We start from the raw sequence: 11,963 nt of genomic DNA on the forward strand, positions 1-11,963 counted from the left end.
GTTGACGATTCTCATGCTATAGGCAAATGTGTGGGGGGAGGTTTCTGGTTAGTTCAACAGAAGTTACCGATTCTGAAAAGATAATTCTGCTCTGTTCCATCCTAAAATATGACATCAAGCTCAACTAATTTTTACCATTTCAAAAAAGTCATTGAAGAAGTGGCTATTGAAATTACCGAATCATTTCTATCTCCTTACAGTGAGAAGGTGTCTGTAGTTGACTGGGTAACTTGGAAAGCAAGTTCACGCTATTTCGACTTACTCGAGATCGTGGGGGACTGCTTACTCCCTCAGAACCACTTGCCGAGTTTGTTTCATACCGATTTTTGATCCTAGACTGTTCTGATAAAATCATCTGCCCTCACCCTAAGTCGCAGTGAATAAGTTTTGCGTCGTTTCGTTTTTAATTTTTATTTTATTTATTTTTGGTGGGGGGCTTGGGGGCTTTGCACTTTGCATGTTATGATCATCGAGATCAAGCTTTGAAATTGGCGACAAAATCATTGCGAATATATATATTTCAATAACAAGCAGAAGCTAGTTAATGCCTCTGTCAGAAAAATGCTTTAAAAACGGACTTTAAAACAACGACAGTTGAGCAAGACGCAGCTGGCATACTTCGGTGATGCATTTCGTTCTCATTACCGGTACTTGTGGTCGTAGCTTGTATGCTGCAAGTTTGTTTTTGATACAAGTTGGTTATTGCAAGGAGTTTCTAATATGACATGTGTACCAATTCTTCTTCACGTGCTTGACTTGATTTTACCATGCAATAAAATGGTTTACATGAGTATGTCGGTGTTTTCTCACTACTTAGCCTACTTCTGCAATCGGTGGATAACTGCGTCTGTTGTCACTTTCTGACGGTAATGTACTAATTTGACCTGTTGTACGAATACATACAGCTTATCTGAGGCGAGGCGTCTGGTAGCGAGAAGCGAAATCGCGCATAATCGCGAATTTCTGTTTTGTGAGCATCGGCCTGTTAGCTCTTGCAAGCGTAATGTACCAGATAAGGCCCTGAATATCGTAGGCCCCGCTCCAACATAATCAAGTACGCAAATGCAAAGAGACAGGCAAATACCGAAAGTCACCATAAAGACAACAAAATATTTGCTGACAGCTCTTGATGCTTTATTTGTCAAATGCGCGAGTGCGTGATTTGTGTAGATCCATCGTTGCCGTAGCCACAACGCGAAATAAGTGGATATGCATGAAAATCCGTACGTGGTACTCACCACGTATGTCATGTAACTGGGTGGTTGGTGCCCAAATACCGCGAATCGACATAATATCGTTCAGAAATATTATCATCGATGTAGCTGCGATCAACATGCTCTCACGCAGTTCTCTGGATTCATTCGATGCAGATCCATAACGCCAGTTTCGCCAGCAATACAGGCCTTGCGTTAGGAAGACGTAAGCCGCAATTGTACACACTGACACATAAACAACTATTTGGAAAGTAGGAGCGATACTAATTTCGTCAAACCCCATACTCTCAAATGCAACAATGAGATATTTCTGAATCCTGCAATTGAATATAATTGCTTATGTATGACCATAAAATTAGTCTGCCTATATTCGCAGGGCCGGATAACCCGAGGCCCAGGCAATTTTCAAAATTAGTAAATGATCAAGAATGGATTGTACGGATTGCGAACTTGCAAGGCCAACCAAAAATTTCATCAGTCTGACCGCAATACTTGGGATGTTGATGACTAAAATATAAGTTTCGCCGCATTGACAGTGGCATGGGACGGTCACATTTTTTGGAGATCTTGTTACATTACAATATAGTTGAATTCTTTGCGGTACATTTATCTAAAGTATAAATTTTCTTCGCGCTTCGCACAATATGTTCTTACTCGATTTCTTGATTTTAATATTGTTACACCCTCCTGAAAATGAAAAAAAAACACGCCTGATGTACCAGATTGAGTCTAACTATAATTGCAATTACGTGAGAAAGTGTCGTCCAGCATGCGACCTTGCGTTTGAGCTCGCCGAAAGACCGTCGACGATGAAACCTAGGCACAAAATGATTGACGCATGTTGGCTGAAGTTTCGATATGTCCAGGCGTCGAATAGCCCCCTCCGATTGTGCCCACCGATGTACAGCAGATCTACTCGAGTAACAATATTATTGATCTATTATCTTTGGAAAATGTTCTCGCCTTTCGCGGGTAGTGGCGCGCGCAATGGTTCGTCAATTGCATGTGGCCCTTCGGCCGAAAAGGTGGGCCACCCCTAGTGCAAATTAAACTATATAAGCAATACCGATCGATATGACTTTACGACGGTACGCCTACGTCCTGCATGTTTAAAATGGTATTGTTTGTAACGTAAAGATGCGACAATACGTTGTGATCCTATTAAACATCCATGACAGAATGCATTGCTATTGATTACTGTCTAATGAAGAGAAATATTAGTTCACGGCAATCTATTGGTAGATTGGATCCAGGCAGATAATCGGTCGGATCGAAAGAAATTACAATGACATTATAGTCCAGTGGTTCCCAACGTGGGTGATATCGCCCCCCAGGGGGCGATTTGGCGGCTTAGGGGGGCGAAAATGACAAAGGGGGCGAAAATGGACAAAGGGGGCGACATGGGACGAAAATAGCGAAGGGGTGATAGGGGGGCGATGACGCTTTAAAACGGCTATATTGGAGTCAATTCGGAGAAATGACCTTTTTTTTGGTCAACCCACGGAAATTTGGTTGCGAAAGTGTAAAATTCGACAACGATCCGAAAAGTAAACTTTTTTTCATAGTCAACCCGCCGATGACTACAGATTGTATACCGACTTTCCGGTTCACAAAATCTGGGGGGCGATGATCGGTGTTGAGCTTGAAAAGGGGGCGATGAGTCGAAAAAGGTTGGGAACCACTGATATAGTCCTTGCCGAGGTAGGTAGGAATTTATGCGATCAATGACGACAAACTAAAACACACTCCAGGTTAACGCTGCTGGTAGGCATTCCGTAAGCTTTACGCAAACATGTGAGATTCAGCTCAAATTGACTTAGCATCTTATCTTTCATCGTGAGCGTCTGTCTGCTAACCATATATTGTGATAGATTTCGGGGTAGATTGCTTGATTGCATTCACTAGACTAGAGAATGATACAGCGAATAATGAAATGACGATGCTATATAGTAGCTATGCATCGATTTTAAGTAGTTTACATAAATGGGCATTCGACCCTTCGATTCTGTAACTGCTGAATAATAAGTCTCAGACGTGACGAAGAGTAAACAAACGTAGCTGATAAAGACGCGTGAAAACATCACAAGGATTCATACGGAATATTATACGAAGCGTTATTTCATAAAGATGATTGCATAAAAATATGCATGCATGTAGGTGTCGGCTTATGTAATATTCACACCCGGCGCTGCGTGATATCGCAATGTTAGTAATAGCGATTTTAAACGACTCAGTTTGGATTATGAATTGTTTTCAAATCAACCTGCTCATGTACAGTAGACTGTGCAGGGTACATTACACGTTGTCAATTTAAATAATTTAGAGTTTGCTCGTTTCATTGTAAATATGTTCGAACTTTGAAACATTGCGGCTATTGTTATATATATAACCTGTTATCGGTGAGTACGATCCGGGCTGGCGCAATGATTTGAGTTATCGAATCCGAATCGATTATTGATTGTAATGACTCTAGTTGAGTAGCGAGAGCCGATCTATATTTTAAAGCAGGGGCACCCAATCCGTGATCCGCGAGAAGGTTTTGAGTGGCCCGCAAGGTAATTCCCGAAATTAGTTATAATACCACAAAAAATAAGTTACACAGGAAAGTTATTTCGAACTTGCAAGGCCAACCGAAAATTTGAATAACCTGACCGGAAAGTGTGGAACATTGATGGCTAAAATATCGGTTCCGACGCATTGGCGTAGCCAGGGCCCAGCCACATTTTTCATAGATCTTCGTAAATGAGCATAGAGTAGAATATTTTGAGATATATTCATTTGATTTCTTTCTTTTAGTATTGGTGACCCCCTCCTGAAAATCAAAATTTAAAGATACGCCCAATTTACAGAATTAAGTCTAACTATATTCGCAATTATGAGAGATCTTGTCGTCGGCGATGAAAGCTTTGTACAAAATGATAGACGCATATTTGCCAAAATCTTCGATATTGATCTGTCCAAGCGCCGATTAATTCGGTCACAGCCAAATTAGCCAAGCGGTATAGAGAGACGACACGCAACACATGCAAGTAACGTTATTTTTTGACCGAATTCATTCATTACCTAAAATTTAGCGCTTCGCGCGTCTAGGACATACATGAACAGTTGCACACAGAGTTTTCATGTCATCATTATTATCGATTTTGATGCGTAATAGAATAAGTCTTCTTTTCACCGTTACCTAATCCGGTTTGCTCCTTTCGGGCGACTAAAATATAGTCATCAAAATTCAAGTGGCCCCCGCAATGATTCATAAGTGACATGTGGCCCTTTGACCGAAAAGGTTAGCCACCATTGACCTATGGTGTCATCGTCATTTATTCGAATTTTTATCAAATCAATACACCACAAGATAGCGATATAACGAAAAGATAGAAGGGTGCCGAAACCCCTTGGAGTATATAGTCTTTTAACAAGACGCCTGCCCACCTTGGCCTTCAGCAGGGGCCGGGAACCTTTTTAGTCTGAAGAGACAAATTGGCACAATTTTTCCATTTTACCTCCCAAACAGCCATACAGGTGAATAAACTGTTACATCACAATGGAAAATTCGTGACGTCATGGTAGCACTCATTCAAACTCACTAAACTCACTCTCATTTTATCACCGGTACTACAGAGACCTACTTACCAACCAAGAACATGGATAGTTATGACTTTGTTTGTAATTCGAGTGTGTAATTGTGAATTTAAAGTCCACGGCAGTTCATTTCGCGCCGAAGATCAGGATTTGAAAACTGCGTGTCATATGGGCGTCGCCATGCCTGCCATTCTCTTTGATGAATAAACGTATCATGCAATCCAAGATTTCGAGTCGGGTACATCGAATTCGCGAGTGATATTGGTCGCCGGCGCGACAGTAACTTATATTTGAGGATTTTGAAAAGAGGAGGTCCGAGCCCCTGAACCTGAAGACGGCATTGTCTTTACCTCTCAAAGACACGTTTATACTGCCACGATAAAAATTATTCTGGCCGAGAGAAAAATTTACGAACAAGTTTCCGCAATATTGATCAATTCAGTGCAAAATTGAATATTTGGCAAAGAGCCATATCTTATACCCCAAAGTACCATATATGACTCGCGAGCCATAGGCTCCCGATCACTGCTACAACATGAGACAAATCCTGCAACGTACTTGCCTGTATATATAATATATAGGCCTAACCAAATTGTCCGTCAACCAATGCCTCATCGACTTGACGGTAGCTAGTTACCGTTTGAAACACGCCCAATAGGAATTGGAGTAGATTTGAAAACGCCGATATGTTTCTCTCTAATTTATACCGCCTTGACGTTCATCGAAAAACGAGAAAAATCCGGCGCTTGGTATACTGGAGACGAGCAATCAGTGCTGATCTGATTTACAGCGCAGGCAATCGTTCTTTTGGTAGAGGTTGGCAGTATTTCAATTTGAAATCCGGTGTACTCCGGTTATATCAGTGGTTTTGAACTGCGGAGCTATATGAAATACATTTCCAGGGGGTCCTTTAAGTTTGCAACATGATTGCTAACCACATTTGCGATTTTCTAAGCTGCCAGATCATATGGAGCAGTTCAATTTCATATTTGAAAAAGGATTCAGGGTTCACATCAGCAGCATGGTTGTTTGAGAAAAAATACTTCTATAGTTTTGTAAAAACTCGTAATAGTTGCTTGTAATCCATTATGTCAATGAGTAACCATATTGATACGAATATATTACTGTTTAGACATCATCTGTCGCGATTTTTGGATAAGAAAAAAGATTTGGAATAGAAAGGACCATCCGTTTGCAAATATTTTTGGATTAGAAGCTATCAGTCTCAGCCTCTCGGGACATGAGCAAACATTGACAATCACTTGCAAAATAATTCCTGAAGTATTTTCTTAATTTGTCGCAATAGGTGTCAGCAATGACATGATGTGTTGTCGCATGCGTTTTGACTTTTAGTCTACATTTATCGATTGGTTGCAGATTAAACTATTCTGGGTTTGTAGATTGTCACCGTGGCCTGATGTGATATCCCATCGATATCAATGAAATTTGAGGCACTTGAACGCGGGAATTACGTTCTCGATATGGAGCGTTTCCGTCTGCCAGAAAGCATTTATCGTATACACCCGGCTATCAAAGTCGTCAACGCCACCTCACATAAAAAATGCGTTAAACTGCTCTGTCTGTGTACTGAAAACAGCTGTGTTTGTTGCTACTTCAAGCAACGCACACCTATTCCCAACACAGTGAACAATGAACATACTGCACAGTCGAATCCATTTAATACGGACACCGGATAACCCGGACAACCACTTTATACGGTCGAAATGCTTGGAGTCGGAACTAATGTAAAAATTGTACTCAAACAACTCCCGTTAATTCTGATAACTCCGTGCGTACTTCAGACATAGGTTCGCAATTGCTATCATTAGGTCATCACTGTAGGGCGCTAATTTCTTGACATGTAAAATTAAGTCAAAATTTTGTCAGAATTGTAGCGTTAGGTCACACAATTATCAAAATTGTTTAAAAAGTCGAACAATTTTTGCAATCGGCATTTCGTTTGTATCGTAGATGTTTACACTGTCGGTCAACTTATCATTTGACATTTTACATCTTGCAACCTACTTTGTCGGCCTACCGTTTTATACGGCTCATTGTCGGCTCATTGTGAATCATAAAATAGGTTGACATAGTTTTATGCTCAACGTAACGCAATATCCTAACTGTAACAAGACTGCGTGGGCATTGATTCTTATATCAAGAAGTGTATGAGGAAAAACTGGGATGTAGACAGCATTGTCATAATTTCAGTTTACGCACAACTTCAGTGTTGCCAACCAATAACTGGTGCTGTTTAACTTTCTTTCCCCATTCGTGGCAAGCTAAGGACAGACACTTTCTACCCGAGAATGTAGTAAAATATATGTCGTTATACTACAACAAATTTCAATTATTTCTACCATAATGCGTGATTTAACTAGTGGAATTCTTCACAAGTCCAGATTTCGTTAAAATGAAGTTTTTTCATGTAAAATTTGTCAGTTTGTAAGTCCAAAAAGTTTTTTCAGGCCAAACTACTTCCTAAGGACAGACAGTTCCCACCAGAAATGAAGAGTACAATTCCAACATTATAGACATTCCAACGTTACATCTATACAAGGAATAAATTGCATCGAACATATACCGTAAGCTTAAAGCATAGATACGAGAAACAGGATTTAATTAATCAATTGATTAACATAATGCACTTCGATAGCTGTTGAAATCAATGAGACATCTATGATTGATCGAAGATGTCAACAAGTTCTTTGCACTCAGACCGCATGGCGGACGTAGAAACCCTCAGTAAAAATTGCACGACTGCGTGTGAACATCAGTGAGATTAGAACGCAGCTTTGTCTTGTTTGTGTTCATGGTCGAAATTATTTGCTCGCAAATGTATGTATAGACCTGAACAGCTCTAGCTTCACCCTAAATACCTTCAATTTTGAGAAAATTTCAGGAGAAAAAGTGCCCTTCCCATGAAGTCAACCGTTCAATTCGTTCATGTGTCTAAAGAGATCAGCCACGAACTAACAACTAAGAAACTGCGAACACAAATAAAACATGGGCATAAAGAATAACCTACAATCACTATCATTTGACGTAGTAAGCATCGGGTAGTGGGGGATTGCGGCAGACTGTGCCGCAGACCACATTACCATGTAAAAGCGAAACTGTCTGTCCGCCGCTCAAATCGCATCGCGGATGTATATATAATGAGGTCAAGGTGGGTGGCCTGCTGCAGGTGTTTTAGGGCCCGTAGATTCTTGATCCGGCTTGTTTTCAAGTGCCTATTAATGCACAGATTTTGCAAAGCCTTTTCCTTCCTTCTATCGCCATGCCATACAGATCTGATTTAAGTTCATTGCTTTGTCAATCTACATTTGTTGATTACAGTAGCACTAAACGCATCTGTTACCAGTAGGCTACATGGAATGAGTCGAATTACCAACCTACATAGGAGCTTGTAGGATTGTTTTCATTTGAGGCGACTTTGACGATTTGTATGTTTACGATGAGCGCTAGTTGACAGTCAGAAGTGTGCCATATCGAGCTGTGTCACGCGATCAATTTCAACGAGTTTGGTTGACATCGACAAGGTGTGATATAACGAAAAGGTGAAAAATAAATAACGGTACTCCACTGTTGTTCCACTACATAAATGTATGCCAAAGGGTCAAAAGCATGCCCTTTGCTATTATGTTGTTTTAACTATAGGGCTGGGCAAAATCGAATACGAGAGAGATTCGATTCTGAATCGAGTCATAAGCTTCGTATCTAATCGAGTGTTCGAGAATCAGTCATTATGATGTCACCGTAGTATGAATGATCTGAAAAGTTGAAATAATATATGTACCAGTACCATACCATGCGACGAGAAAGAATATAATGTCAGTTCTACATCACATTAAAATCAATTTGTCTCTTTCCAACTATACCTATCTCATCGCCCGCTGTTGATGACGACCTTGCAGATATATCGTTTACAGTAACGTGCGTATAGCGGTGTTGGGATCAAGTCACTACCGTCACAAGTCATTTCGATTCATTACACATTTTTACTCGAGTCGAGTCAAGTCAAGTCAATCGATTTTCTTCGAAGATGACTCGAGTTAAGTGAAGTCAAGTCACGGCTTACACCATCGTTTCGCGGCCAATCCGAACACATGCAAGATACAGTGATTTTTATTGACACAGATAACTTGATGAATTGAAATTGTCCCTTGAATTTTGCTCCTAGTAACGAGACCACATTTCTGTTTCGCCGAGTCAAGTCAAGTCAAGTCATACGAAAAAGGCGACTCGTGTCATCCCAACACTGGTGTGTTGCTTTTTGCGCTATACCTGTTTCGTTAGTACATCATTCACATTCAAGTACTCGAATCATCGTGCCAAACCCTCGTTTTAACTCAAAAAGGAAAGCAAGCTGCCAACCGCATTTCATACTTGCACATAACATGACATGTTGCCTCTGATGTGGGATTCAGTCACGTCCCTAAACGACAAGCAGGGAAGCCCGTCAGTTCACCGTTTATTGATATTTATGTGAATTCAAAAGCACCACAAGATTTCAATATAATGACAAGATAAGCCGGTGCCAAAACGACTTAGAGAAGTCTTTTAATCAGGCACCCATCTCGGCCTAGACTAGTAGTCCCTAACCGTTGTGCCAGGATACCCAGGGGTTCAATGAGGTAGTTTCAGGGATACCCTGGACGTAATGACACATGCATGCACATGCACACACACACACAACTCATACACATGATTTGAGATGACACGCCCTTGGCTGTGATTGGTTTCAGGCAATTAGGCGCGAACCGTAGTCGAATTCTGACTGGTGTTGTGGTAGGTCGTGTGCAGTGGCGTACGCAGGCGAAGTTGGCGTTTCAAATCGAAACCACGTCCTTCTGAACTGCCAATTCCTATCTCCAACATTTATGAACTAATTTGCAATTGAGCAATTCGTATCACGCTGTTGCGTTGCGACTGAATGATACGATGAATTTAACCAATGCGAAGCCTCGCATTTCAGGACGGGTGTCTGAACAGGAACATCTGAAGTCACGCCGATTTGCAATAAAATATTCATTATATTTTCGTTTTGGGTGAAAGTCTTATTTTAAAGGCTTTATTCTTTTAACACTCCGTTGTACCATAGCCTTTAAAAAGACTCTGGTGGTACCCTTTGATAGAACTCAATGCGATCGGTTCACAGGCTTTTATTAACATAACACTAAGCTACTGTATCTGACTAAAAGACAATGAAACAGTGTTAAAGCAGGTAATGCAAACAGAATTGATGCCATACATCAAACCAGTACAGAATGAAACGAATATAGTCACTATGTAAAGGTATCAGAAGGCAATCATCACAAAACGCCATCTAATGGCCCAAAAGAACTAAATCATCACACACTCTGTTGATACACAGTTCATTTTGTGCACCATAATCCACAGCAATGCATTAGATATGTAGTAAGATGTGTAATTGATATATATTTGATTTTAATGAATCATAGCGAACATTTGTGATTCCCGAAGACTTGCAGATAACAGTAAGTTTTCCTCAGGTTAGTAAAAGTTACGACCCACTGGTCTAGACTCTTAGGCATTCAAAATAGAGGCATCGACACTGAATAATAAGTAACAGAATGTTGCATAAAAAGACAAGCGACAAAAGTGAATGAAAAAGCGCTCGGCAAATACTGTTGAGCGCTCAATCGAAGATATTGTTTATATATACATATATATTGTTGCCACAATGATAATAGATTCAAAATTTGTGCTGTCCGCGAATAAGTTAAAATTTTGAACGATGAGCGGCTCACCAAATGGGTTTAGAGATTAGCTTAGCCCGGTACTTTTTAATTAAGACCGAATATAAGTCAAAACCATTACTAACAAACGCTACAATATACTGTATACATAATGTACTGTATACATATGTTGCATTACGAAAATCATTCGTTATGAGTAATTGGTTAGATATTAGCGGAGTCCGTGTGAGTGGTGGTAACGGCCACTTCATCTTTACTATATTTCGTGAAAATCTGTGAGTTGTGGCAGGGAATCAGTCGACTTTTCCAGTTTGCCGACATCAATATCACTGACATAACATTAACGAAACAATTGATCTGCGGTGGCAAATATTTTGTCGTTGGATGAGGCCATCTGTGACTGTAAAATACTGCACTGATGACGTCGCTCGTTAAACATATTGCGGTGAAAATTAACAGGCGTTTCATCAGCGCGAGACATTTCGCATCGGCGACGCTATTTGTCCGATGATGTTTCCACAACGGGAAAATAATCAGAGACAGCAGAGGGATTTGACAACAGAATGGTGCAACTATTATCGTTGCGATGCTCAAATCGTGACGGCAATTATTAGTACAAACTCCAACATAATCAAGTACGCAAATGCACAGAGCCAGGCAAACACCAGCAGTCACTATGAAGACAAGAAAATATTTACTGACAGTCCTTGAGACTTTATTTGTCAAATGCGTGAGTGCGTGATTAGTGTAGATCCATCGTTGTCGGAGCCACAGTGCGCAGGTAGTCAATATCCATGAAATGCCATATGTGGTAATTGCCACGTAAGTCATGTAACCAGGGAGTTTCTGCCAATTGCCGCGAATCGCCAGAACAACGAATAGAAATATTATTGTTGAAGTAGCGGCGATCAAAATGCTTTCGAGGAGCTCTCGTGAATCATTCGGTACAGATCTTTTATGCCGATAGTGCCAGCAATACCACCATTGCGTTAGGAACACGTAAGCCACTATAGTACATACAGTAAGATGAACAACTATTTGGCTAGGAGAAGCAGTACTAGGTTCGTCAGACCTCATACTCTGAAATACAATGAATGAATATTCTCGTTTGCTTTCATCGTTTTAGTTGCTTATGTATGATTAAACGTTGAATCCGCCTAGCGTGTAGATTTTCACAAATCTAACAAACCACTGAATTGGCCATCAATCAGCGCTGCATCCTCTTGCCTGTAGCTATCGTTTGAAACATACTCACTCACTCAGTCCCGTCAGGCGTAGATTGTTAAATACCGATATGTCACTCTCTGATTTGTACCGCGTCGACGTCGATCGAAAAACAAAAAAATCTGGTGCTTGCCATTGGAGATGAGTAATCAATCCTATCACACAACATGTTCCAAAGCATCCATACTGTTCCTGACGTGCGCAATCTTATAACATATTCCAG

The sequence above is a fragment of the Botryllus schlosseri genome, chromosome 10, assembly GCF_051294905.1.
Source record: "Botryllus schlosseri isolate E-star chromosome 10, Bs_hap1, whole genome shotgun sequence".
In the NCBI taxonomy this organism is placed as follows: Eukaryota; Metazoa; Chordata; class Ascidiacea; order Stolidobranchia; family Styelidae; genus Botryllus; species Botryllus schlosseri.